General features: G+C 39.9%; 1 protein-coding gene across 2 annotated transcripts in view; it reads right to left on the bottom strand.

Moving 5' to 3' along the window:
• sema6e (sema domain, transmembrane domain (TM), and cytoplasmic domain, (semaphorin) 6E) overlaps positions 1-26,377 on the bottom strand; it is a 501,529-nt gene that overhangs the window by 415,970 nt on the left and 59,182 nt on the right. For both annotated transcript variants that reach the window (XM_055163313.1, XM_020924606.2), the window contains one exon: positions 8,734-8,806. The gene's annotated coding sequence lies outside the window, so the exon portion shown is untranslated. The remainder of the gene's footprint in view (positions 1-8,733; positions 8,807-26,377) is intronic.

A 26,377-nucleotide genomic window follows, 5' to 3' on the forward strand; every position in this document is an offset into this window, starting at 1 on the left:
AAGTTTTTTTTTTTTACTTATTGGTTTTTTTGGAACCATAAAAATAAGATGGATTACATCTGTCGGCATTGCCCTGTTTGTTTTGGTTCATTTGGGCGCTTCACCTTTGGCTTCTGCCCAAACCACAATGCTGCTCTGTGATTGGTCTGATTTCCAGCCTCCAGTGGCTGGGCCAATCGCACCAGTGGGAGCCTGCCAAGATAGATTCCTGTGAGTTTCTGACCTCACAAATTACACGATAATTCATCTTGCTGTGCAAGGTTAATTGAAAAGAGCTCCTAACATAAATATTTAGTCAAAAAAACAACCAAATCTGAGCTGGTGTACACACACGTGTACACGCGAGTGAAGATTTTCTGACACAAGTGATAGTCACTCAGTTTTTACATTACATAACACCCCTGTCATCATGTAAACTTTGCACAGCTCAGTGTTTGTGAGCTCCCTGTGCCAGACTGCAGTATAAGAAAGTGCAGTATCAGTGACAGGGCCAGAGGCTCCTGCTGCTGCCCGTCCAATCAGCACAGTCATTCCCACGAGAGCAGCTCTCCCAGAGGAATGGCAGAGGAATGGCACAGGGCACAGAGCCCTGGGACTTTACTGACGCTGGACCTCATTTTGTCCCACCTCGTCAACTCCCTACAGCCCCGGGCTTTGAAGTGCAGCCAGCGCAAGGCTTTGAACAGGCCCACAATCTCCCACCATGACCAGCCGGAGGATTAGCCCAGCGCTGCAGGAGTCACAGGAAAGGGGACAGAAGAAGGTAGGAGCTCCAGTAACAGGCATTCTGTGAGGCCAGTGTGTGCTTACCTCCAACCAGAGCTGAGGGGGATTAACAAGCTACTAAGGAAGCAGCCAACAGACCCCCAGCCTCTTTCCACACCTCCACTCAGCCAACACAGCCCCAGCCTCTTTCCACACCTCCACTCGACCAATTTACAGAAGCTCTGAGGAGGCCATGTTTAGCACTGCCGCCCCTGCTCCGAATCACCACCTCTGGGACTCTCGATCAACAAAACCTGTTTAAGACAAGCACAGCCACATCTCCCACAGTGTGGAAAACAGGAGGAAAACTGCTCCATTAGGCCTGCATCACTAATACAAACCACAGGTGATCGCATTTACCTCTGCTGCTTTGGTCTGAGCACATTTATCAAGGTACGGGCCTGGAATTTTTAAAAAGAAATTAGAGTCATTGTCACGCACAAAAAGCCCACAGAACTAATCCCAAACATATTTCCTAATGTGCCAAGGGAATCAACACTGAAGAATGCAAATTAGAACAGACTCATGAGGGAATATATAAACAGGTTAAATATTGTTAGATTTGCTTGGGATTCAGAACACACAGTTCTTCACTACTTTACAAAGATGTGAGTCTGATCACCAGTGAATCTGCTCAAGTTCAGATGGGTATGATTGACGGGTAGATTAGCCAAGCAGAAACACCCATGGTCCGTCTAACAAAACAATAATTCTTCTTGCAGGAAAAAAAAAAAAATATCACAAAGGGACTGAAAAACACTGTGGATTTCTGTAGAATGACCAAGCGAAGCACTAAACTCTGTTAATCTGGGATGAGACAAATTTTGTTCTAAATGATGGGAGTCCAATAAGCTCTTTCCTTTCAAATGTGTCAAATCATGTTTGGTTCTGATTTGAGACACAACATAGGGAGTGTACAAACCAAGTAAAACCAAGGCAAAAACGATATGTCAAGGTACAACAGACTTAAAACAACAGACGGGACCAAAAGGGGTTATTATAAATGGATGAAATTGTGCTTATTTTTCTAATTATTTAGCTAGACCAATGCAAAACTAATGCCCCAAAACAATCCGTGTGTGTAGTAGTACAAGGCTGGTACTTGTAATGAACTTGTAATAGTTATTAAGAGTATAGATCTAAAATGTAAACAACACTTTCTTTCACAGAGTCAAAAGCAATTTCACTGCTACGCATTTATTGATTTGGTGCTTTGTTATAGTGGACAATAATGCAGTTTTTCATTTTTTTTCACAAAAGACATCGGTTTATCAAAATGCAAGCTTCTAGCCAAAACTTTCTTTAAAAGCGCTACACTACTGCTCTAAAATCCTCCATCTCAACAGCTCCATCAGTGAGAGCATCGTCACCCAGAGACGAGCGGAACGATTGAAAGACAACAGGCCTTGAGAAACAAACACCGCCATCTCCGGAGTGGAGCGTAGGCAGCGGTGCTTTGGAGTAAGGGGCTCTTTAGTCTCGTGGAAAAGGCTGGAGAGCTGGAGGACTTCGCCCTTTTGTTGTGGAAGTGTCTCTGGCGGAAATGGGAAACTTGAGCTGGCGGTGTGGGCGTGTGAGGCAGAGCTACGTGAGGTGAATAAATGATTTGGGGAAAATATCTTAATAGAGATTTTTCAAAAAGTAAACCTGTAACAAAGGCTACATCTTCTGAATGAACTAAACTTGGTCACTGCAACACCATCTTGAATTAAAGCGCCCATCTCATGCAAAATCAACTTTTCAGAGCTTTCTACCTTCTAAGAGTGATGTGTGGGCCTTGTATATGTCGCTGAAGTGGTTTTTGGATTGATTTGGCATTTTTTTAAATCAAACTGCAGCATATTTCTGCCACCCTCCCACATGACAATGAACTAAAGCTGCTACAACAATGACACGGCAGCTACATCTATGACATGTTTGACGTAGCTGAAAGCACTTCGCACCTGCCCCCCTCCCGCACTCCACTGCCTCCGCCCCGCCTCCACCCCGCATCAGCTGACAATTCCCACATGATAGCACGATAATACTTTACCAATCAGTAATGTTCAGCTGATGTGGACGCGGTGCCTGAGCTTCGTGCACCTCCAAGTCCTCGTCCGATTCCAGGTCCAACACATGCGGCTGAACGCACTGTATCGCCATGATGAATAAAAGTTTATTCCTACCGATATCAGGGTGCACGCCTGTCTCCCCCTCCCTCCCTGAGATGGGCGGAGGAAGGGTGGCTCACTCAAAGCCTACGTCATGTTTGGAGGGCGGAGCTTTCTCAGGACGGGCGGGGGGATGAGCAATAGCCGGTTTTTCATAGTTCCTGGTCTGTGACTACCTCCAAGAAATCAGTAAGATTTCAGAACTATTGTGTAATGGATGTTCCAAAACCCAAACTGTGCTTGTTTATGTGCAGAAGATACAATGTGAAAAGAGTTATTTTGCATGAGATGGGCCCTTTCATTTATACAATATTTAAAGAGACGATTTTGCTTATATTACTGTATATATAACAGACGATTTGTAAAGATACGTGTACTTCTAAACAGGCACGTGGACAGAAATTTTGGGGGCCTGGGACAAGAAGCCTCACATGGGCCCCTGTCAACTCTGGGCCCCTAAGACCCTGGGGCTGGGGACTACAGACCCCTTTGTCCCTCCCTTGTAAACTTCTCTGCCGGTAAGTATGTTGGTGTAATTGTTGGCGTTAGTTTTAATTTTTATTTTTTGTAATTATTATGATTTTTCTGAAAAGCATTGAGATACGAGTTGTGATTCGTTTTAATTATGAATTCTGTTCAAAGTTCAGATTTCTGTCCGTAATTCTTCTGGGCATGTTTACATTTGGATTGACAAACTAATACAAGAATCATGTGTGTTTCAGAAATTTTACAGATCTAAACAACAAAGTTAGAAGTTTCTATGCGCAACATGTTTATGGTGGAAATTGCGATACTTCTACAATTGCAGCTTTTGCGATTTGCTAATTGCGTCTGCTCAAATTGCGATTTCGATTGCGATTAACCCTGCTGCCCTACAGGCGGCCGTGCCAACACATTCGACTGGAGCGGTCTTAATAAAGCTCCTCTATCCACCCCGGAGATCTGCTCACCCCAATTATACGGCTGACACCTCTCCCCTCTAGAGCACCAGCGCCCTCCCCCCTCCCCTTCACAGCACCCACCAGCACCCTCCCCCTCTCTCCCCACAGCCCACATCACACCGCGGCTCTGCTGTGTAAAGCCCTGGAGACACTGGCTGCTGGTGGTGGTGGCTCTCTTACATCAATACTGGGGGGGTTATGCAACGTGATCGAGCGCAGTTAACTCATATTCTATTGTGTTTATATAGTGATTGAGGAAGCATGACAGCTAGGGACAGCGTGTCTTGGTATCTTGGCAACAGTGAACAGTTTTTACCATATGAAACTCTATGAAAGTACTAGGGATGTAACAGTAATTGAAATATCGTGATTAGGGATGGGCATGATTAGTCGATTAATCGATAATTGATCATTAAAAATTTCATCGATTACGTTAATCTTAATCGACAAACTGAATGTAGGTTGCTGTGCGTAGCGTGACCAAACAGGGGTCTGTACATGTGTCTCTGCACTCAGAAGGAGCGAGACACAAACAGTCGGTCAACCTGCGACGTACCCAAGCACAAATGCGTATTTAACGATGACTTGTACAAGAAATTCCATGCTTTCTGTTCCGGTCAGGACAAGTGGGAGGCCATGTGCACAGTGTACAAAGCAGCACATATGTTTCGGTGTCCAGTGGGAAAAAGTTTTCCCAGGTGAGAGTAGCACAATGTTGATGCGAGTCCCCACCTCCCTCCCCCCGTACGGTGTCCTGGTTTTGACAAATGAAAATATGGTCACACTAACCTGTATTCACCTGAGTCATGTCTTTTAATCCGACAGAAGTTGACCGCATCAGCGACACGAGCTGTAGTTTTATCTTCGCTTAGTTTATGCAAATTAGCGATGCGGTTTTAAGTTTCGTTTCTGTGAGAGTTGCGCAAAACTGAATTAAACACATTATAATCTCAAACGGATTGATGTGGCTCTAGAGTGGTTACGGTTTATATGTCGTAAATTCGAATTGATTCATGCAGAATAGTAATGCAGATAGTAATAATAATGATGATCATTTTAATATAAAAACTTTAATGATTAATTGATAATCGATCGTTAATTCTTCCGACGATCGATTAAGAAAATTTCATCGAATGCCCATCCCTAATCATGATATCATATCGTCAAAGTTCTAACAATAATACCATGCACCATCACAATATATCGAATTACAAGTCTCTTTGCTTAAATTAAGAGTTATGGTGCAGCAATTGTTTTAAAAAAAAAAAGACAGAGTGAACTACATAGACCATGATCCTTTGCTCCATTTCAGTGCAGACTACAGAAGAAATAACCATTCTAAGCACTTTTAAGTCTTAGTTGTTTGGATAAAATCTTGTCAAGGCATTTTAAGAGAGAAAAAGTAGCGTATTAGTCTCCACAAAATATTGCAATAAATATCGTACTGTGAGACGTATATAATGAAAATATCGTACCGAGAGATTTGGATATTGTTGCATCCCTAATCGTGAGCTTCCCCACAGTACCGTGAGCTTTTTCACGATATCGCAATAAATATCGTACCGTGAGGTTCATACTGTGACGATATCCTATCGTGAGACTTGGATTAAAAAGAGTGGAACCGAGTGAAGGGTTGATCATTGCCACTTGCAGGTATATCTGATGTCATTATTTGTTTAGTTTTTTGTTTTTTTTTCCTATGTGATTATACGGCTTTATTTCAGTAAACAAGAAAACAGAAAAGCACTTTTGGACCATATTTTTGACAGCGTTTTCTCAAAAGGGAGCTGCAGGTGAGGAGCTCTATCGCTTAAGTTGTTTACTGCTGGTCCAATAAAATGGAACCAAAGCTTGAATGCAATAAAAGATTGACATGTTATCAATGAAATCCCTCTTTAAAATCAACCCAAAATTTTTATTTTTTTTTATTTTTTTCCTGTTTCTTTTCAATTTTCAAGCTCACCAAAACAAATCAATTGCGCACTAATCAGGCAGCCGTTTACTTCTGATGCCCTTCTGTGTCTTGCGATAACTCATAGAATTCTGACAAATGGTAAAATAGATAGAGGTTTACATAGTGCTTTTGTAGATACTCACTTTAATGGTGCACTGTGTAACATTTCTAGTGGAGGGTCTGCTTGTCTCCATGGAAATGTTATTGCTTGGTCTAGAACGTTCCACAATATAGATTAAACCTCAAAACTAAGTACTAAAGTGTTTCGTTCTGCTGTTTATTTACTGTAACTCATGATTATTTAACAATATTGCACATTTAGAATCGTATTTTGTGGTTTAAATTGGCTCTTGGTTTTTGTGTCATGCACTTTCTCCATAATTCTGCTGCACATCTTTTAACTGGAACCAAAAAACATGTGAGCACATTACCCCAATTTTAGCGTCATTGCACTGGTTTTCAGTTCATTTTAGAGTTGATTTTAAGATTTTGTTGTTTGTTTTTAAAGTTTTTAATGGACTGGCCCCACAGTACGTCTCGGACCTCATCCAAATTTACGACCCCTACACGCTCTGAGGTCCGAGGGCCAGCTCCAGCTTGTGGTCCCTAAAACGAGACTTAAAACCAGGGGGAACAGGACTTTCTCTGTGGCCAGCCCCAAACTCTGGAACACTCTGCCCTCCCACGTCTGAACAGCCCCCACAGTGGAGAGTTTTAAGTCTCGTCTTAAAAACTTTTACTTAAAACCACTTTTTACTCCTCTATCTACTTTATTTTATTTATGTACAGCTATTGTATGATTTTTATGGTTTTGTTTTTATTTGATTTGACTGGTTTTATTGTTTTAGGACGGGCATGACCAAATTTTAGCATTTTACCTTTTTGTGGTCTTCATTTTATGATCTCTGTGCAGCACTTTGGAAACTGATTTGTTTGTGAAATGTACAACAGAAATAAAGTGGACTTGGATTTGTTAGTATTTCACCATTTTACCGTTTATCGCTGATTATTATTATTTGCTTCAGCAGTTTAATGTACTTCAAACCTTGTGCCAAGGCTGAGTCAAAATGCACCGGGACCAATCAGCCACTCCAAAAGTACATGGACACCCCTGAATATCTCACCCCAAAGCCCCCTGACGACTCTCCCCTCTCCACTGATGTGCTGTCCACTCTGTTTTTAGACATGCTTTGGCTCAACGCGCCTGTTTCTCCGTGTTTCCAAGGTCACTGCAGCCCTGCATCTGCCCGACCATCTGCTCCGAGCGTCCCCAGAGCCCTCGCCCCGCCACTGGCACCGTCACTGGCACCGCTCAGGCCCGTCCTCTGCTGTCCGCACGCAACACCACGCCACACACGGAGACACACGGAGACAAATGGGCACGCAAGACGAAAGGTACTGGGGCTACAAGTCTGAGAAAAAGTTTCAAAAAGTTTTCCAAGACCTGCGCCAAAGTACATAGATATATCAGCCATGACAATCAATGACACTTTGGATACACAGCACAGTCTGGACAAGTTTGGACACATTCTCTCATTCAGTTCTTGCCATTTTTGTGACTTATTTTGATTTTTTTTTTTTTTAAAGCATCATTCATTTCTTTGCTCTTTGTCATTGTATTTATTGTGATGTGTGAGCTACTATGTCCAAATAATTGCAATTGTGGATCAAGAAAGTTTGTCTAAGTTTAAGTCCATCAATGTTTACAACTTTTTACATTGTAGATACACACTAAAAACATCACATATTTGACACAAGATATATGGAACTATGTAACAAAGATAAACCTGTTAAATAACTATGTAAATAATAGGGATGTGACAATAACCAAAACATCATCAAAGTTCTTACAATATATTGAATTGCAAGACTATTTGCTTAAATTAAGAGTTATGGTGCAGCAACAGCTAAAAAAAAAAAAAAGAATGAGGGAACTACATAGACCATGATCCTTTGCTCCATTTCAGTGCAGAATACATGAAGAAATAACAGTTCTAAGCACTTTTAAGTCTTAGTTCTCTGGCTTAAGTCTTGTCAAGGCATTTTAAGAGAGTTTTGTTTGCCTCCACAAAATATGGCAATAAATATCGTACCGTGGGATGTATATCTTGAAAATATCGAACTGAGAGATTTGGATAATGTTACATCCCTAATCGTGAGCCTGCCCACCATCTCGTGAGCTTTCCCACGATATCGCAATAAATATCGTAGCTTGAGGTTCATACCGTGAGGATACTGTATCGTGAGACTTTGATATCATTATACCCCTAGTAAATAACTATATAAATATGTTTTATAATTTAGACTCTTCAAAGTATCCACTCTTTTGCTTTCTTGAAAACACTGGCCTTCTCTTAATGACATTCATGATGAAGTCTCCTGAAATGGTTTTCACTTCACAGCTAAGCCTTTTCGGGGTTTATTAGTGAGATAACAGTGATCAAAGCAAAGGGTGGTTATTTAGAATAATCTATACAAAATGATGTAAATTATCATAAATGTTTGTTTTAAAAAGTTGTCTCCAAATGTCAACATTTCCGGAACTGGAATACACTATTTTAACCTCTTAATGTAACTAAATTCATATAAATAATAAGAAACGCAGAATCAAAAATAAAATATGCAATATGCAAATTTGGAGGCCAATTTATTGCCTGGAATGTACCACAGTATGGCATTAAGTTAGAGACAAGCAGGTCACTCCTCCAGGCCAAGTTGCATGTCAGATCTGTGGAGAGCTGACCCCACTCACAGCTAGAATGACATCATACTGTGAACATTCTAGGCAGTATTGGCATCTCCATGGAGACAAATAAGTGATATCAGCCTCAGTGTTGGACATCACAAACTCATTTCTGCAAATTAAATACGTATATGTACTGTATATAGGAGCTTATTTCCACATCCAAACATCATTACATACCTTTAACTCCAATGTTCCACCAAACGCAGTCTTGACAGGCTCGCAGACCGGTGTAGACCACAGATCAGTATGCCTATGGGGAAGAAGAAAGAAGACGTGATTAAATTTGCATGTCAGATTCGAGTCGTCCTCCAAGAAACTGTACCGAAACATATTCTGTATTTCCAAATGAATGCTAAAAACACATGTTGAAAATGTGTAGGTTTGCCATGACAACAGGTCGTGCTTCAAATATAACAGATTCTTGGCGGCCCCCAATCTGCTCCGCCGATCTGGTCCATAATAAATCTACAGTATATGTTATGGAAAATCTGACAAAATAAATGCGTGATTAGTGACATGTCAGCTTTTATTTATTTTGCAAAATTACCTCTTGTGTGCTTAAAGTTATGTTATAATGTTGTTAATTCTCAAAAAACATACCTGGAGTTTTGTGTTTTGTTTCATTCACACTTTTGAGTAAGCCTTTATTTTAGTCTGTGATGCTCTGTTCCACGTTGTGATGTCATGATAGTTTAAGTTAACAGCTACCGTTTTACCTTGAGTTTAGAACAGAGATTGGCAATTCTGGGGCTGAAATCATCCAACTGATTTTAGTGAAGGTGTGTGGCATTTTCAAACACTGTGTAGAACACCTTGTATTACCACATGACATCACAAGATATGCAGGGTTTGTGTGTTAAGTAAAGTAAGTAAAGCAAGTAAGATAAGTAAGTAAGTAAAGTAAAGTAAGTAAGGTAAGAAAGGTGAGAAAGTAAGTTAAGTAAGGTGAACAAGTAAGGTAAGGTAAGTAAGGTAAAGTAAGTAAGGTAAGGTAAGTGAAGTGAAGAAAGTAAAGTAAGTAAAGTAAGGTACCGTATTTTCTGGGCTATTAGGTGCACTCTTAAGCCTCTAACCACATCAAAAAACGACCGCGCGCCCCATACACGAATCCACTCGGGTGTCCCAGCACGACTTCAGTAAACTATAAAGCCGCACGACCCGCAGCGCACGCAAACATGCACGGAGCAGACAGCGACCGCACAGCGAAACACACCCACAGCCACATTCATCACTCTACGCCAACGAGGAACGGAACGAAGGAACGAACCGAATAAGCGAGTGCAATGTGCCTTTTTGAGCCAAGGCTGAGCAGCTGGGTCACTGCAGGCACGCCAACGGTCCGTCGGTCCCGGACAGCGCCCTCCTATATGTGCCGCAGTTGAACGAGGCCCAGAGTCGCCGTGAACGTGCCAAACGGAGTCCGACTGACCCATCGAACTGTCGTGTGTCTTTTAAAGTCCGGTGCTATTTATTTGTGAAAAAGTTGAAAATAGACCATTTAATGACAGTGCGTTTTATAATCCAGAGCGCCTAATAGCCCGTAAAATACGGTAAGTAAAGTAAGTAAGGTAAGAAAGTAAGTTAAGTAAGGTAAGTAAGGTAAGGTAAAGAAAGTAAAGTAAAGTAAAGTAAGTAAATAAACTAAGTAAAATAAGTAAAAGTAAGTATGGTAAGTAAGGTAAGAAAGTAAGTTAAGTAAGGTGAACAAGTAAGGTAAGTTAGTTAAGTAAGGTAAGTTAAGTTCGGTAAGTAAATAAGTTAAGTAAAACAAGTTAAGTAAGGTAAGTAAGTAAAGTAACGAAGGTAGTAAGTAAGGTAGTAAGCTAAGAAAGGTGAGTAAGTAAGTACGTAAGGTAAGCAAGTGAAGTAAGTTAAGTAAGTAAGTCAAGTAAGGTAAGTAAGGTAGGTAAAGTAAGTATGTATGTACAGTACCTGTTCACAGAATTTAAGTGCTTTACAGAGTGCAATAAACAACATGTGAAGAGATGAATTAAAGACACAGTCAACCAAAAGCTTGTCTAAACAGCAGTGTCTTGAGCTGCTTTTTAAAAGAGTCAATAGTGTCTGACTCACAGAGGGCTAGGGGCAGAGCATTTCTCATAATTCAGGGGCCACAGCCTGAAAAGACTGGTCGACCTGTGGTTTAAAGCGGGTCTTTGAGAACATCAAGAGGCCCTGACCTGAGGACCGGAGGCTGCGCCCTGAGGTGTAGGGGCGCGGTAAGTCACTGATGTACTGGAGCGCCTGTCCATTTAGAGATCTGTAAGTTAAAACCATGATTTTAAAATGGAAGCCAATGCAATGAAGATAAAATTGGTGTGATAAAAACCTTTGCTGCCGCGTTTTGTACAAGTTGCAGCCACTTAAGTATGGATGTGTTAAAGAGAATTACAAAAATCTAAACAAGATGAAATAAAAGAGTGAATCATCTCAAGGTCAGCATTTGATAAAACGTGTGTGCGAATGTAACAAAAACACAACTCCAAATTTGTTTATGATGAGGAAACAGCATTATAATATAGATAAGAAAACGGCGTAATATGGGTGCTTTAATGCCAGCTTTTGACAGTGCGTTCTCTTGTGGCTAACACCAGATATTGTTTCACACATCCAAGAAAACCAATCAAGTCTGCAACATGATCTCCAAGGGGATTCGGAGTTAAATATAAGTCACATCTCTATGAGCAAATGCGCACTTTGTCATTTTCAAAATCCATTAACCGGATCATTGTTCTGGAAAAGACGGTTACAAAGTTTGATGGAGGAGTTTGGTAAAGAATGGAGATTTTATTATTTTGAGCACAGAAGAGGGTTTTAATAGTGTTTTGTGATTAATAAGGATTGTAGAGATCAGAGGTGGGAGGAAAAAAGAAAAATACATGAACACGGGGTATGAAATGTTGTGTAGTCACTTGGACATTGGTTTTGAAATCAAGAGGATTCGGCTCCCATCAGGAGGTCATTTTGAGTTGAAATTTAAATATGCAAAATTAGATGATCAAGTACAACACGAATTATGAAAAAGAATAAATGAATATGGAAAAAAGCTGGAAAAGGAGCTGATAAAGAAATTGCAATGTCAGCTTTCAAGTAGCAGGTCAGCCACAACGTTATCTGCCCTTGCTAGAAATGTAAATTGTGCATTGTGTAACTTTTCTGGTAGAGGGTCCATTAAAAGTAGCCAAGCTAGCGCCACCTAGTGCCTCCACCTCTCCAGCGACTAGGTCAGGAATCTGAATACACTAGACGGTTCGCAAAAACTCCGGAAGTGTGAGTTCGGGCACCAGCCAATCAGAGAAGAGTCATATATTCTGTGTTGGCAGCGATTCCCAAGATCGAGGATTTAAAGCCGGAACAAAGAGAATGTTTGGTGAATTTTATCAAGGAGAAAGACGTTATCGCCCTTTTTCCTACGAGATTTGGGAAAAGCTTAATATACCAGTTGGCCCCGTTAGTGGCGCATTACATACATGTCATGACCAAATACCAGCCATTGGTTGAATAAAAAAAACGCACCCGCTTACCGTTGAGTGAATGAATTCTAATGCTGTGAGGTCAGACGGTTTCTCTGAAGTGAAACCAGTTGATAAATCAGGCTATGTTAAAAGCTTTTCTCTGTGAAAATGTTATTGCTTTGTCTTCACAGTCTAGGATTAAAACCTTTCCATCTTCATCTACCTTCATGGAGACCAAACCAGACCAAGTTACAGGTAAGACTTGTGGAAATGCAACTCTACATAGACTGGTGTTTCTTAAAACTGGTCTGTTTCAAATAGTGACGCATGTTGGAGTGGTAATGATGATTCTGCACAAAGTAAATAAATAAAAATAAATGTTCCAGCAGTATGGTACCACTTTGAACTGGAAGTCAAATCTAATTTCTATTAAGTCGTTTTTGATCACTAATGTGTTTTTAATGTGTGTCATAGATCAAAAAGACATATTAGCCTTTTTCTTGGTTTACGGTTGAATTTCCTTTGCAACAATGCATTTGTTGCCAATTGGCTGTGGAGGCTAACAGGATTTAAAGTCCTCAATAAACTCAAATGTGCTATTCTTGCCAGCAGTGGGTCTGCCTTTCACCTATCATCTATTCACTGTATCTTTTTGTGGTCCATCAATACGAACGTAATTAAGTGATAGAGGCTCAAATCTTTCTGAATACTATAAAGTCCAATATTGATTTAGAACCTTTTGATTACCGCTCTGCTTTTTCTGTGTTTTCAAGGATTTTTTTATTTTTTTTATTGTATTGTTGTTTTTTGGGTTGCAGAATGTGATGTCATACTCCCAAATAGGGGGCAAGGGCCAGATTTCCCTTTTGATTATATCGTACTTTGCCATGAAATATCCAAAAGGTAAATTCACAAATGCTGAACCTGGTATTTTCAATTACAGTGGTCCCTTGTTTATCATGGGGGGTTACGTTCTAAAACTAACCTGCGATAGGCGAAATCTGCAAAGTTGTCAGCTTTACATTTTACCTCTCACCACACACTTCATAACTTTTTCTCAGACAGGACAGTTACAACCCTTTTTGCATCCTTCTTAAAACTTCTGTCGTCCTTATGTTATTTTCCTCCTTCTTTATGTAACGAACCTATGATTAATTTATTCCATAATGGAGCCTACAGCGCAGAGTCCTGCACAGGTCCATTTTTGGAAACCCACACCGTGTTGCACCAATGCAATACAGCACGGCACCCGCCCGTTACCCCATAATTATATCAAAGTTAAACCCTCACCTGCCTGGACCTGTTAACATTCCACCCGTTACCCACTCATGCCCATAATAAATCACACAAATTAAAAGCATTCTAACTGAAGCATCCATCAAGAATACGAACTGAAAGGTTACGACTTCAAGAATTGCAATCACGAAATGAAACTGTTACGCTTTCTTCATTACGAATACAAATTCACAGACGCGACTTTACTGTCATCACTTCACAGGCATTATTTACTGAGCAGAAGAAACATTGATTGAGATGGCGGACTTTCGCGCCGCATACATTACAGACTGAGTGAGGGACGACTGTATTGACTAAACCCAAGAATTCACTGTAGTACAACATCATTTTAACAGTATCAATGTTAACTGCCCCCCATTTGTATTAATTAATAGGTGTGGGACGAGACACGAGATTGGGTCCACGAGAACGAGACAAAGAATTTAGTTCCCAAAGTTGGCTTCAGAATTTGTATTTACTTCAGTGAATAATTTTGTTGTCATTGTAGCAGTGCTTTTTGGAACTACGGCTTCTCAATCGTACAAGATTATTTCCCGTGTGCACACAGTCTTGTAGCATTCTAGTCTCGCGAGATCTTGCGGCACGAGATCTTGTCTTTTAATTAATTTTGTCCTGTAGAATGTCGTGATGGCATCTGAAACCCAACAATCCAACCAGTGTCACAATTCCCTTTTGGATCAATATAGTTTTTCTAAGTGCAGCACAGTTATCTTTGACTTGTGTGCAGAGGCTGGCAGAATAAACCTCCGAGTGTAAGATCTGAACAGCTTTGGAGAGCGTGGGCTGAGAGTTCACAGCAAACAGCCCAGTACACAAGCATGTGGTCGGACAGCGTACAGGCGGATCTCAGGCTGCATCTCACCCTCTCCTCCCCCGCCAAAACCTGCCCCACACAGACAGCACTTATGTGTTTTGTCAGCAGCTGTGAGGCAGGGGCTCTGTGGAAGTACGGGGTCAGATAATCATTTGTCCTCTTCCATTTTCTTCACCGAGTTCTGACCTGATGTGACCCACGCTCCCAAAACCACACTGCACACTTAGGGGTCCTATAATACACAAAAAGGATTCTTGTGCGCTTTAACCCATGTGATGATGTTTTCTTATCAAAAACATACTCGGAGTTGTGTTTTGTTTCATTCACACATTTGAGTAACCCTTAATTATTAGTCTTTCCATATCTCCAAAGTTCAAAACTGTCTGTTCCACCTTGTGATGTCACAAAACAGTAGTTTTCAAGTTAGCAGCTACCGTGAACCTTTTCAGTAGAGATTGATTTTAGCCCTGGAATTGCCAAAATGCTTCTAGTGAAAGTGTATTAAGCTTAAAAACACAGTGGAGCACTTCCTGCATTACCACATGACATCATAAGGTGGAACAGTGGAGTGTTTTCAATTTGAAAGAAGAGCTCAACCTAAATATGCAGGGTTTATGTGTTGAACTTGTGTGAATGAATTAAAACCAACTCAAGGTGTGTTTTTGATTAAACAACATTATAACATAGATCAGAAAATAAATTGTGTAATATGGGCCCTTTACATTATTATTATCTTTTTTTTTTTTTAATTTTTTGAGAGTTTGCATATTTTGGCTCCCCTTGTGGTGGCACATTAGCCAGGCTTGCGCCACCTAGTGCAGGTCAGGTCAGGAATTGGAATACACTAGATGGTTCGCAAAAACCTCAGAAGTGCGAGTTCAGGCACCAGCCAATCAGTGAAGAGTCATACATTCTCTGTTGGAAACGATTCCCGAGATCGAAGATTTAAAGCCGGAACAAAGAGAATGTTTGGTGAATTTTATCAAGGGGAAAGACATTATTGCCCTTCTTCCTACGGGATTTGGGAAAAGCTTAATATACCAGTTAGCCACTCATTACATAGGTAAATAAACCAAAAGAAGTACCCGCCTACCATCGAGTGAACGAATTCTATTGCTGCAAGGTCAGATGGTTTCTACGAAGTGAAACCGGCTGATGAATCAGGCTAGTGTCACATAAGCAGAAAACTTGCCTGCTCAATGCTCGACACTCAAGCTCATTCTAAAACTATTCAGGAAAGGTTCATTTTGACAACCCTACATTGGACACTTTAAAAGGTGCATTGTGTAACTTTTCTGGTGAAGTGTCCGTCAAATGCTTTTCTCCATGGAGATGCTATTTCTTTGTCTGGAATGTTTCACAGTATGGCATTAACCCTTTCTATCTTCATGGAGACCAAACCAGACAAGAGTTGGAGGTCAGATCTGTGGAGAGGCGACCCCACTCACAGTCAGAGTGTCTGTTTTTCTAGGTACCTTTGAGCTATGTAATTGAATAAATATAAGGTAGAGCCATTTTAATGTCATACTGTGGAACATTCCAGGTAACGCAATGACATATCCATAGAAGCAAGCAGGTGACTGACCCCCAATCAAAAAGTTAGATAGTGCACCTTGATTTTTATTTTTTTATTTTTTTGGAGAGTTTGCAGATTTTGTCCCTCCTCATGGCGTCGCACAGGCAGAACTTAAAACTCGCCTGCTTTGCTGTTGCTGCTCTTCCATAACTGATTGCGTCTGCGCTTATCTTGGCTTGTTCCAGCTGATTTCCACTGATCAGAGAGGAGTCCGGCCAGCGTGCGAAGAGAGCCACTACAAATGTCTTCAAAGTCTGAATTTAATGATGGTAGTTTGGAGCTCTTTGGTCTATGGGAATTGGAAGATAATGATGCAGTGATGGAGTTAGGATTTGGCGTGGTTCGGGCTTTACGATGCCCATGGGAACGTCCTAATGAAAAACAGTTAAAGTGGGGCCCTTTTAAACAGGCTTTTTGTGTTTTAGGAGATTTATTATGCACAGACGTGAGATTATTCAAGATTTGGGAGAACTGTGAGAGGAAAGAGAATTGGGTTAGCATCGAAATCAGAGAATGACTCTTTTTTTTCATATATTTGGGAACGGTGACAGTTTTTCTTATGGATATAGTCCATTGTAATAGCGTCGCAATGCATTCCTAAACTCATGATTTAATGCATGTTTTTTGGTCCTATATTACGCACAACTGACTCGTGAGCTTTTAACCATGTTAGAAAGTTGTTACCTCCTCAGAAACATACCTAGAGTTGTGTATTTTCATTAATATTACATAGATCGGAAAATAGCGTAATATGGGCCATTTCAGCGCTTTGCACAACTTTCCGAGACCAGAGCAGAGTTTTGCCATGACGGTAATGTTAACAGCGCATTTTCTGATTACCGGACTATAAAACGCTTTATAATTAGACGCAGACACTACACTGACATATTTTGACCTCAGGAGCTCGATGGACTTTGCCAATTATAATACCGACCTCACAAAACCTCCCGGTCCCATCGCTGATAACACAGGGTTTCTGTTGAGTGTTGGGTTTTGCTTCAGAAGGATAATGTGGCCGTGTCTTAACCTGATCTGAACCGTCAGCAGAAGCAGCATGTGGTCTCCAGCTGCTGTCTGCTCTAATCCAGCCCCGGCACCACCTCCTGGGCCCGGCTCCTGCACTCGTGTGAGTGAGGTCAGGGCTCCACTCATCACTATGGAACGGAATTAGTCTGCTACAAACTCTAAAGATAATACACAGCGCTCCATAAATAAGTGCAAATATATCGATATGTTATTGTTTAACTGGAGGTCCACTGTAGATATGTCATTGCTTTGCCTGGAATGTTCCACAGTATGACATCATGTGTAACTTTTCTGGCGGAGGGTCTGAAAAAAATGGAGACGTTGTTACTTTGTCTGGAATATTTCACAGTATGGTATTAATCAATTAATTGGCTTTATGTTCAAGGAGACCAAACGAGACAAGTTACAGGCCAGATCTATGGAGAGTATTTTTGGGTATATTTTACTAAATTGTTTAGTTACAGCTACAGTTTTGTTGCTTGTTTGGAGGAAGGAATCTCATTTATAAAACACATTTGACATTCTCATTGTTTTGAGGATTAAAATGTTTGTGTGTCATATGAACTTTGCAAAAGAAGTGGTTTAACAAAGACGTAGTATCACAGCCATGATTTAGCCTTTTTTTTTTTACTGAACCGTATTGACTCAAGTTGAAATATATTGTATCGAACTGAAAGCGCACTGTATCGAGATATGTATCGTATTGTGGCCTATATATCGAGGTATATATCGTATCGCCAACTTCTTAATGATGCCCAGCTCTAATGGAGAGGCAACCTAGCCTGATTCATCAGCTGGTTTCATTTTGTACAAAAAGTCTAACCTCGCAGCATTAAGATTCGTTCGCTCGACGGTAGGTGGATACATTTTCTAATTTAACCAATCGCTGCAATTTGGTCATGCCGTTTGTAATGCGCCACTAATGGGCTAACTGGTATATTAAGCTTTTCGCAAATCCCGTAGGAAGAAGAGCAATAATGTCTTTCCCTTGATGAAATTCACCAAACATTCTCTTTGTTCCGGCTTTAAATTCTCAATCTCAGGAATCATTGCCAACACAGAATGTATGGCTCTTCACTGATTGGCTGGTGCCCGGACTCACACTTCCAGGCTTCTTGCAAACCATTTAGTGTGTTGGAGAGAAATGAAATTGAGCAGAGGCACTAGGTGGCACCAGCGTGGCTAGAGGCAACTCATCTTACAGTCAGAATTTGACCTTTTTCGAGGCATTTCATTTGAGCTATAAAACCACCTGTAATTGAATAAATGTAAGGCAGAGCTGTTCAATGTCATACTGTGGAACATTCCAGACATATACATAGAAACAAGAAGGTAACAAACCCCCAACCAAAAAGTTGCACAGTGCACATTTAAAGGCTGATGGCTGATATGCAAAAAAGTCCAAATACCTCTACTAGACAGGTTTGGATAAGGGAGCATTAAAAGCTGAAAAATAAAGTTTGGGTGAGTTAACTAAAACATCCTAAACATGAAGAGTTTTAAGTGATTCGCCCTTGACAACAGCAGATGATTAGACAAGACAATTGTATCCCGCGACAACCGCCCATTAGCATTTTGATTTGGCTGTGATTAGGCTGGGCGGGTGAGCACGGAGACAGCTCCAAGCCTCCCACGCACGTTCCCCCGCTCTCTGCCCATCTCCTCCCAGCAACGCCACGCTTCATCTACAACGCAGAGGTTTTAGTTATCATCATTATCCAACCGCCATCGCCAGCCACGCAGGGACGACTACCGCTAAACTCCCTGCGCATCCGGTGGGGTTTTACGAAGGACGGGCAGGCGAGGCAAAGCAAAGCAAGGAGAGTTTATTTGTAAAGCGCAATTCGTACACACTGCAAAAACTCAAATCTAGCCGAGTTAAGATGGCTTGAATTAAGAAAGTTTTATCTTGATTTCAGTCAATTTCACTTGAAGCGTAAAATTGTCTACCAAAGAAACAAGACTTTTTGGACTTAAAAAACGAAAATACATCTTGATATACTTAAAAACAGCAACGTTTTGCACTTTGCACTCAAATGTTGCTTGAATTAACACACTTTTTCCATTGGTAGGTAATTTTACTTGTCAAGTTGAATCTACTCAAAGTAAAATGTTCTTAATTTAAGTCATTTTAACTTACCTAGCATGCTTTACAGAATAAGAAAGACATTAACTTCACAATACACAAACAAATCAAAATAAATCAAATCAAGCAAGCGGACACAACGCAGGACTCCAACTGTCAGAAGTCAAGATGGACGGATTGAGAAAGAAAACGTAAGAAATTAATTTAATCTGTCTTTTTACATCAAGCCAAAAAATACCAAATCTTAAACTAACTCGCTGATTTTTCCTTTCTGCGGTTGTCACATAAAAATCCCCCCCAAAATTTGTTTTTCCACTACAAACCAACAGAACATCAGTCACTGTTAGAGATTTAAATGTGCATTGTGTAACTTTTCTGGGGGAGAGTCCGTCAAATACTTTTCTTCATGGAGATGTTATTGCTTTGTCGGTAATGTTTCACAGTATGGCATTAAACCTTTCTATCTTCACGGAGACCAAACAAGACCAAGTTGCAAGATCTGCGAAGACGCAAAGTAACTCACTACCTTTTCCTTTCTGTGGTTTTGCCCAAAAAAATCTATATAATTTGGTGGTTCTTTGTCTATTTTGTTTACATTTTATAACAATAAAATGATTTGTCGACTATTACAAAATCAAGCGGACGAACACAATGCAGGACTCCAACTGTCAGAAGTCAAGACGGATGGACTAAGGAAGAAAACGTAAGAAATAGAAGAGATACAGGCAAATGTATCTATGCATTTTCCTGTCATAATGGGTTACAATAATAAAAGTAGAGTAATACATGGAGAGTGAAGTCTAAAGAAAAGCATCTGGAGTAAAATTATTCCATGCACTGAACGAAGCAGATCAAATATAGTACAGATAGTAGAGGTCAATATTAGGGCTGTAACGATATCCAAGTCTCACGATACGATATTGTCACGGTATGAACCTCAGGGTGTGATATTTAATGCGATATATCGTGGAAAAGATCACGGTATGAGTGGGAGGCTCATGATTAGGGATGTAACAATATCCAAATCTCTCGGTACGTATTTTCAGATATACATCTCACGGTACGATATTTATTGCATTTTGTGGCTAACAAAACTATCAATATGCGACTTTTTCCTCTTAAAATGCCTTGACAAGACTTAATCCAAAGAACTAAGATTTAAAAGTGCTTAAAACTGTTATTTCTTCATGTAATAGATACTGAAGTGGAGCAAAGAATCATGGTCTATGTAGTTTTCTGTCTTTTTTGCTCTTGCTGCACCATAACTCTTAATTTAAGCAAAGAGACTTGTAATTCGATATATTGTGATGGTCCACGATATTATTGTGAGAACTCTGAAGATATGATATCATGATATTTCGGTTATTGTTACATCCCTAGTCAATATATAACCAACCAATATCTGCACTTTTTAACGTATCAGGTATCAGCCTTAAACCTAAAGCAGTGGCCGATATTTAGTTTAACCTCAATATGCCTGAAAAATATCTGCACAAATCTGTATTTGAACACTAAAAGTCCAAAGAGGGTACTGCAAAAAGTTGACTACAATACTCTTTACACATTTTGCAGTAAAAACAAGGTTGTAGATGAGTTTGTACTGATTTATGATTCGATACTTTGGGCTAAATGACCAATATCGGCCCTATATTTCAGCCTAAAAATATCCGCAGATCTTGTCGGCCATTGGTTCTTCTGGATTCTAAAAGCATCGTCCGTGAAAAAATGCATATTGGACAATCCCTAAAAACTTTTGGCAATGCGAGCCTCAAAAATTACAAGTTATTTACGGTCTTAAAATATGAAAATCAGAACTGGTCATTTGCAGCGTTCCAAAGATATGCCTCACTTCCCTTATATGCATTCCTAGCATCTTAATCATTCACCACAATGAGTTTAGAAGCACTTTCCATCACTTCACGACATCACAAGATGGAACAGAGCATTCTGAGCCTTGGAGATGTAGACAGACTAATAATAAAGGATTACTCAAACTTGTGTGAATGAAACAAACAGAACTCTAGGTAAGTTCTTGATCAGGTAACAATATTCTAAAGTGGCTTAAAAGTTCAAAAAAGTCAGCTTGTCACTATAATCTTAAACTCTGTGAGAAAAACTGGTTAAGATAAGTTTGTGAAGGACGAGCGGGTGGACACAAACAGGACTCCAACTGTCAGAAGTGGAGATGGATGTATAGTGGAAGCAAAAGCAAGAAATGTGGGTGGGCAAAGTCAGTTAAGGGTGGGCCAAAAAAACAGTAATGCAATTTTCTGAGAGCCAGATGTCGATTCTGATTTTATCGTGATTCACGTGAACTTTTGTCACCTCTTCAAGGCAATAGAAGTGTACAAACATCTGCTTCTTCTGAAAATTCACACTTTTACAACTGGTCAAATTCACCCGTCACTCACTCAGCGCTGTCACAATACTAAAATTTCAAACTTGACTTCAATATTAAAAAGTGCATTGTGTAACTTTTCTAGTGGAGGGTCCATCAAATGCTTTTCTCTATGAAAATGCTATTGATTTGTCTGGAATGTTTTAAAGTATGGCATTAAACCTTTCTATCCTCAGACCAAACCAGACCAATTTACAGGTCAGATCTCTGAAGAGAACTGTGCCAGTGCCCACACCTAATCTCGAACCGACAAAGATTTTCAAGCTGAAAATCGGAGCATTCGGGAACTGAAAAGTTGTTTTATTTCCAAGCGAACCACGACAATACAGTAGATGTCAGCAGGTTCATCCAGGTCACACACGGTAAAATAAACAAAGAAAACATGTGTTTGGAATATGGTTGAGAAATCAAGTGACAAGAAGACCATGTTGTAGCAGAGCTTGGCACATACAAATAATTATTCGTACGAGTATAAATGCTCGCTGGTGTGGATGATGCAATCCATGAGTATTTTCATTGCTGTGACATTCGCTTTCCTATTGCATTGTTTTTGTTTTTTTTTGTTTTTTTTAAAATGGCAAATCCACACCCTCTGTTGATAATGCATCATGGGTTCACTTAAGTGGTATGAACGCGGGTCGTTCACTGGTAAGCACTTTGGTTTCCAGTGGAACTAGTGCAGGAACCTGCATTGGCACCGTTCTGGCCGGCCTGAAAACAGCTAGTCAGAATGCCTGTTTGCCTGTTTTTCTAAGTGTTTTTGAGCTGTAAAACCACCTGTAAATGAACAAATTCAAAGTAGAGCTGTTTAACGTTACTGCTTTGTCTGGAATGTGACGTCTCTATGGATAAAAGCATTTGACGGACCCTCCACCAGAAAAGTTACACAATTCATCTTCAAACACACTCTTTATGTAGACAATAACATGACATTTTCAACCTTAAATCATACTACTTTCTTTCATATTCCCATGTGGTCTTACATCTGTGTAATCTCAGTCATCCAGGTAGATTCCATAGCGGTCCGTGGGTGTATCAAGTATAAGAATAGTTTTAAATCTTGATTCAACAGAAATGCCCTTGTCCTTGATGACAAAACAATTGCTATATGCACACAGGGACATTTAGACAATAGAATGTAATTTCCAACATTAAATCATAGTCGTTTCTTTTCTATTCCCATGTGGTCTTATATCTGTGTAATCCCTCAGTTGTCCAGGTAGGTTCCACAGTGGTTGATAAGCGTATACTAGTCTATATGGTCTGATACAGATGAATTGTTTTAAAATCTTGATTCAGTGGAAGCGCCCTTGTCCTTGATGACTACGAAATTGCTGAGACACCCAACAGGACCCAAACGTAGCCTACTGCAAATGAGTTTCAGTCAGGGGAGTCTATTCATTTGTGATGCTCTGAACCAGGGTGAAGCAATTATCAAGGGACAACAAAGAATGCTTCACTGTAGTCTAGAGCTACAATAGTCCACTACAGAACTGGCCCTCTTTGGCCAGCTTCAAACACTGTGCTCTGAGCCAAAGAATATAAAAGCACTGATCATTTTCAGATGTTAGAAAAGGACAGCCAGGATTGCATTATGTTCAATTTTGTAGTTTTTCACAGCTTTCTTAGCATGTGTTCCGTATTGACACCAACTGAAACATGGTAAGCTATGAGTTATGAACAAGAGGGAATGTCAAAATTGTTTGGTTTTGATTCCATCTGCACTCCAAAGTTCAAGGTGCACGATGTAACTTTGACATTATTTATTACAGGTGGTTTTATAGCTCAAAAAATATCTAGGAAAAGAGGCATTCTGACTGTGAGCGAAGTCACCTCTCCACGATTACCGGCTCGAGCGTCCTGCTGGCTTAAACGTCCCAGCGCGAGTATCCCATTCTCTCCGCGGGCTTTAGTAGGCCACGCACATACAAAATCCTGCATTCTATATCATAATAAAATGAAATGTGAATGTAGCGACACCAAATGTCGGGCCTTGTTTGTCATTGTACCCATCTTCCTGAAATGGCACACATGTTTTCAGTATGTAATACCAATATAATCTTCATTTGCTCACAGAAGTTTACTATGAAATCGTACTTTAACTCATGTTTTTTTTTCTTGTTCCCCATGTCCTATATCATCTGTAATTGCTGATTTGGGAAGAAATATTAATTATTTCCTTACTTGCTTGTCATAAACATAATTTGTAAGCAGCACAACACAAGAAATTTTGAAAGCTACAGAATTTGTTCAAAAATCATTTAGAATCACTTTTGAAATGTATTTCGTTGTAATGTAAAATAAAATCCTGAAATAGTTGTGGCACTCACTCCAAAATGTTTTTGTGTGCATATAGATTAAGTTCATAAAGGGTTTCATAAAGGGTGCAGTTCAGGGGGGGACTTTCCAGCTTGGGGACCTTCCAGCTGATTTCCCTCTCCACAGATCTGCTGACCCGTAACTTGGTCTGGTTTGGTCTCTATGAAGCTAGAAAAGTTTAATTCTATATATAGTGAGACATTCCACACAAAGCAACATGTCTCCGGGGAGAAAAGCATTTGATGGGCCCTCCACCAGAAAAGTTACACAATGCACTTCTAAACAAAATAAGCCTTTTATTACAATTTCTATTATCTATGAGCATATACTAGTCTGTGCTCTTATACTTGTTCTGATAAAGCTCTGATCATTCGAAAACTATTCAGGAAAAGTTCATTTCTGTCCTGCGAATGTAATTTCCTTTTAGAATCTATACCTGCTCAAATGTGTATCCAGTTTCGATACTAGTTTTAGTATTGCTTAGCACACGATTTCCGATACGTTTGCCAACCCTACAACCAACAAGCACCGGTCCCGTCCCTTTTGGCCTCTCATTTGGCTCACAGCCCTGCTCTGCCCTCCTGTCTGTAAAAGGGGAAACATGTGTCCAGTGTCGTGTTTCAGGCGTGTTGGGACAGCTCTGGTTCCGTAGAGCGTTCCCTCGCTCTCTCCGCACCGGGCAGGCCTAAGTGGTTTGACCCCTCTCACCCGCGCACACTGGATGACCCCTGCTCTGCCCTGGCTCGCGTGTCCCGGGCGCATGTTTGATGCCCGCCGATGCTAATGCGCTCCTTGTGTTCGCGAAGAGGTGAGGGGGAGGTGAAAGTAAAGACTGGAGAAATCAAACTGAACAATCTTCCAAAAAATAATGTATAATATATTAATAACTCTTGCAATATTAAAAAAAAAAAAATTAAACTCCAAGGAATAGACTTGATGAAGACTCTGATACAATGATAATTTAAAAACGCTATTTAAGCAACAGAATGTCTTTTTCAACATTAAATCACAGACTACAACACTACAGTAGTACAATTTGATATCATAACATCCCTACCAACAAGTGATCATAATGATACTGTTGATGATACTAAGGAATTAGACTCAATACTCAATACCGATTACTAGGGTGTAACAGTGTATGTATGTATTTGTGCCGAACTGATGACGTTCGGTTCGGTGCAGGGCTGTGCATGAGTGAGTGAGCTTAATTTGTGTGTGTTTACATTCCACTACTACATGTGCAGTTACATGGAAGGCTCGGCTCTTGAATATTCACAAGGGAACTCATCTGTGATTGGGGTGGCAGTGTTTCCCACAGCATTTTATAGTTAGGGCGCCCCCCACCTTGACTCTGTCCCTCCGAACCACGTGAATCCTCGCAAAACTACAGTTGTCGCGCCCCCGTCCTCACTTTTTCATACATTTGTTGCTTATTTGAGAATATTTTATTTAACTTATTAGTATTACCAAGCAGCACTTTGCATTTATTTAATTTTTCCGTTTGTATAATGTTAAAACTAATTGTTGTTTTAATAAAGAGACAAATAAACAACAAGTAAATGGTTTTGCATTTAGTTCTCATACTGTATCCAAAATTAACCATGACCTCAAAACCAAGGTACGTAACGAACCGTGACTTTTGTGTACCATTACACCCCTACCGATTAAGATACCATGATAATACTAGAAAAGCACTCAGAGAGCGCAGACCTCCGCCAAGGACTACAGTCCCCCTCATATTAATTGTGTTTTCCATAAATATTTGTCTTGTATCTTTCAATTTGGAATATGAAAGAGGATCCCGATTGTCCATCCCTGAGTCAAATTTCATGGGGTTTAGTCAATAATTAACCAAGATATTGAGAAACTAAATTTTTGGCCCCATTTACCACAATGTTAACTAAAATTTCAAAGTGATCCAGAATCCAGGATTTCTTCCGGATCACCCCCAAAATGAAATCAGTTCTTCCTTTTCACATTTCCAACAAATCCTGAAAATTTCATCAAAATCAGTCCATAACTTTTTGAGTTATGTTGCTAACAGACAAACAAACGAACAAACAGACAAACGCCGGCAAAAACATAACCTCCTTGGCGGAGGTAAAAAAACACTCTATGTGGACAATAGAGTGGAATTTTCAACACTGAATCATAGTACTTTGTTTTATATTATATCACTATATAACCTCATATCTGTGTGATAGCTCAGTGGTCTATTGGTCCATACACATTGATTCATTCTAAAGCGATTCAGGAAAGGTTCATTTCTGTCCTGTGAATGGGACTTTAATATACCTGTTCAAATGAGTATCTAGTTTCTATTTTTATTATAAATTAATATCTGATTTTCAATATTTTTGACCACCCTATAATGTATACCAGACTAGTAAATATCTAAAAGGACTCAATGACATGGATGCTAATTGCATTTTCTGCATCTACAACCCAGATTTTGAATTTTTAATGTCTCCCCGTTCTTTTCCTTTGAGTAGAACTGGAAACAAACCTCAACAAAAAGCAAATGAACCAAAGAATACAAATGAGTTACTTAGCAACCAAAACCAACCATGTTAACAAGGCCAAAACCTGTTTTTATTTGTCTAATAATAACTATAAACTGTAAACACATTTTTCCTATTTAAACTGTCAGAAAAATGTCGTCCTTGTGCATAAACTGTCTCTTTTGGATGGATTTATTATTTTTTTTTCTGCTGTTGACATAAGTAAAGGAATTCTGTATTAGAATGGTGCACTATTTCCTCTATTTTACACCTTTCTTAACTTTTTCCCTCAAACCGCCACTTAACGGATGTTAAATTATATGATAAAAATTGACAACAGGTATTAT

Source organism: Boleophthalmus pectinirostris, unplaced genomic scaffold, assembly GCF_026225935.1.
Source record: "Boleophthalmus pectinirostris isolate CB_2022bp ecotype Guang Dong unplaced genomic scaffold, ASM2622593v1 HiC_scaffold_6, whole genome shotgun sequence".
In the NCBI taxonomy this organism is placed as follows: domain Eukaryota; kingdom Metazoa; phylum Chordata; class Actinopteri; order Gobiiformes; family Gobiidae; genus Boleophthalmus; species Boleophthalmus pectinirostris.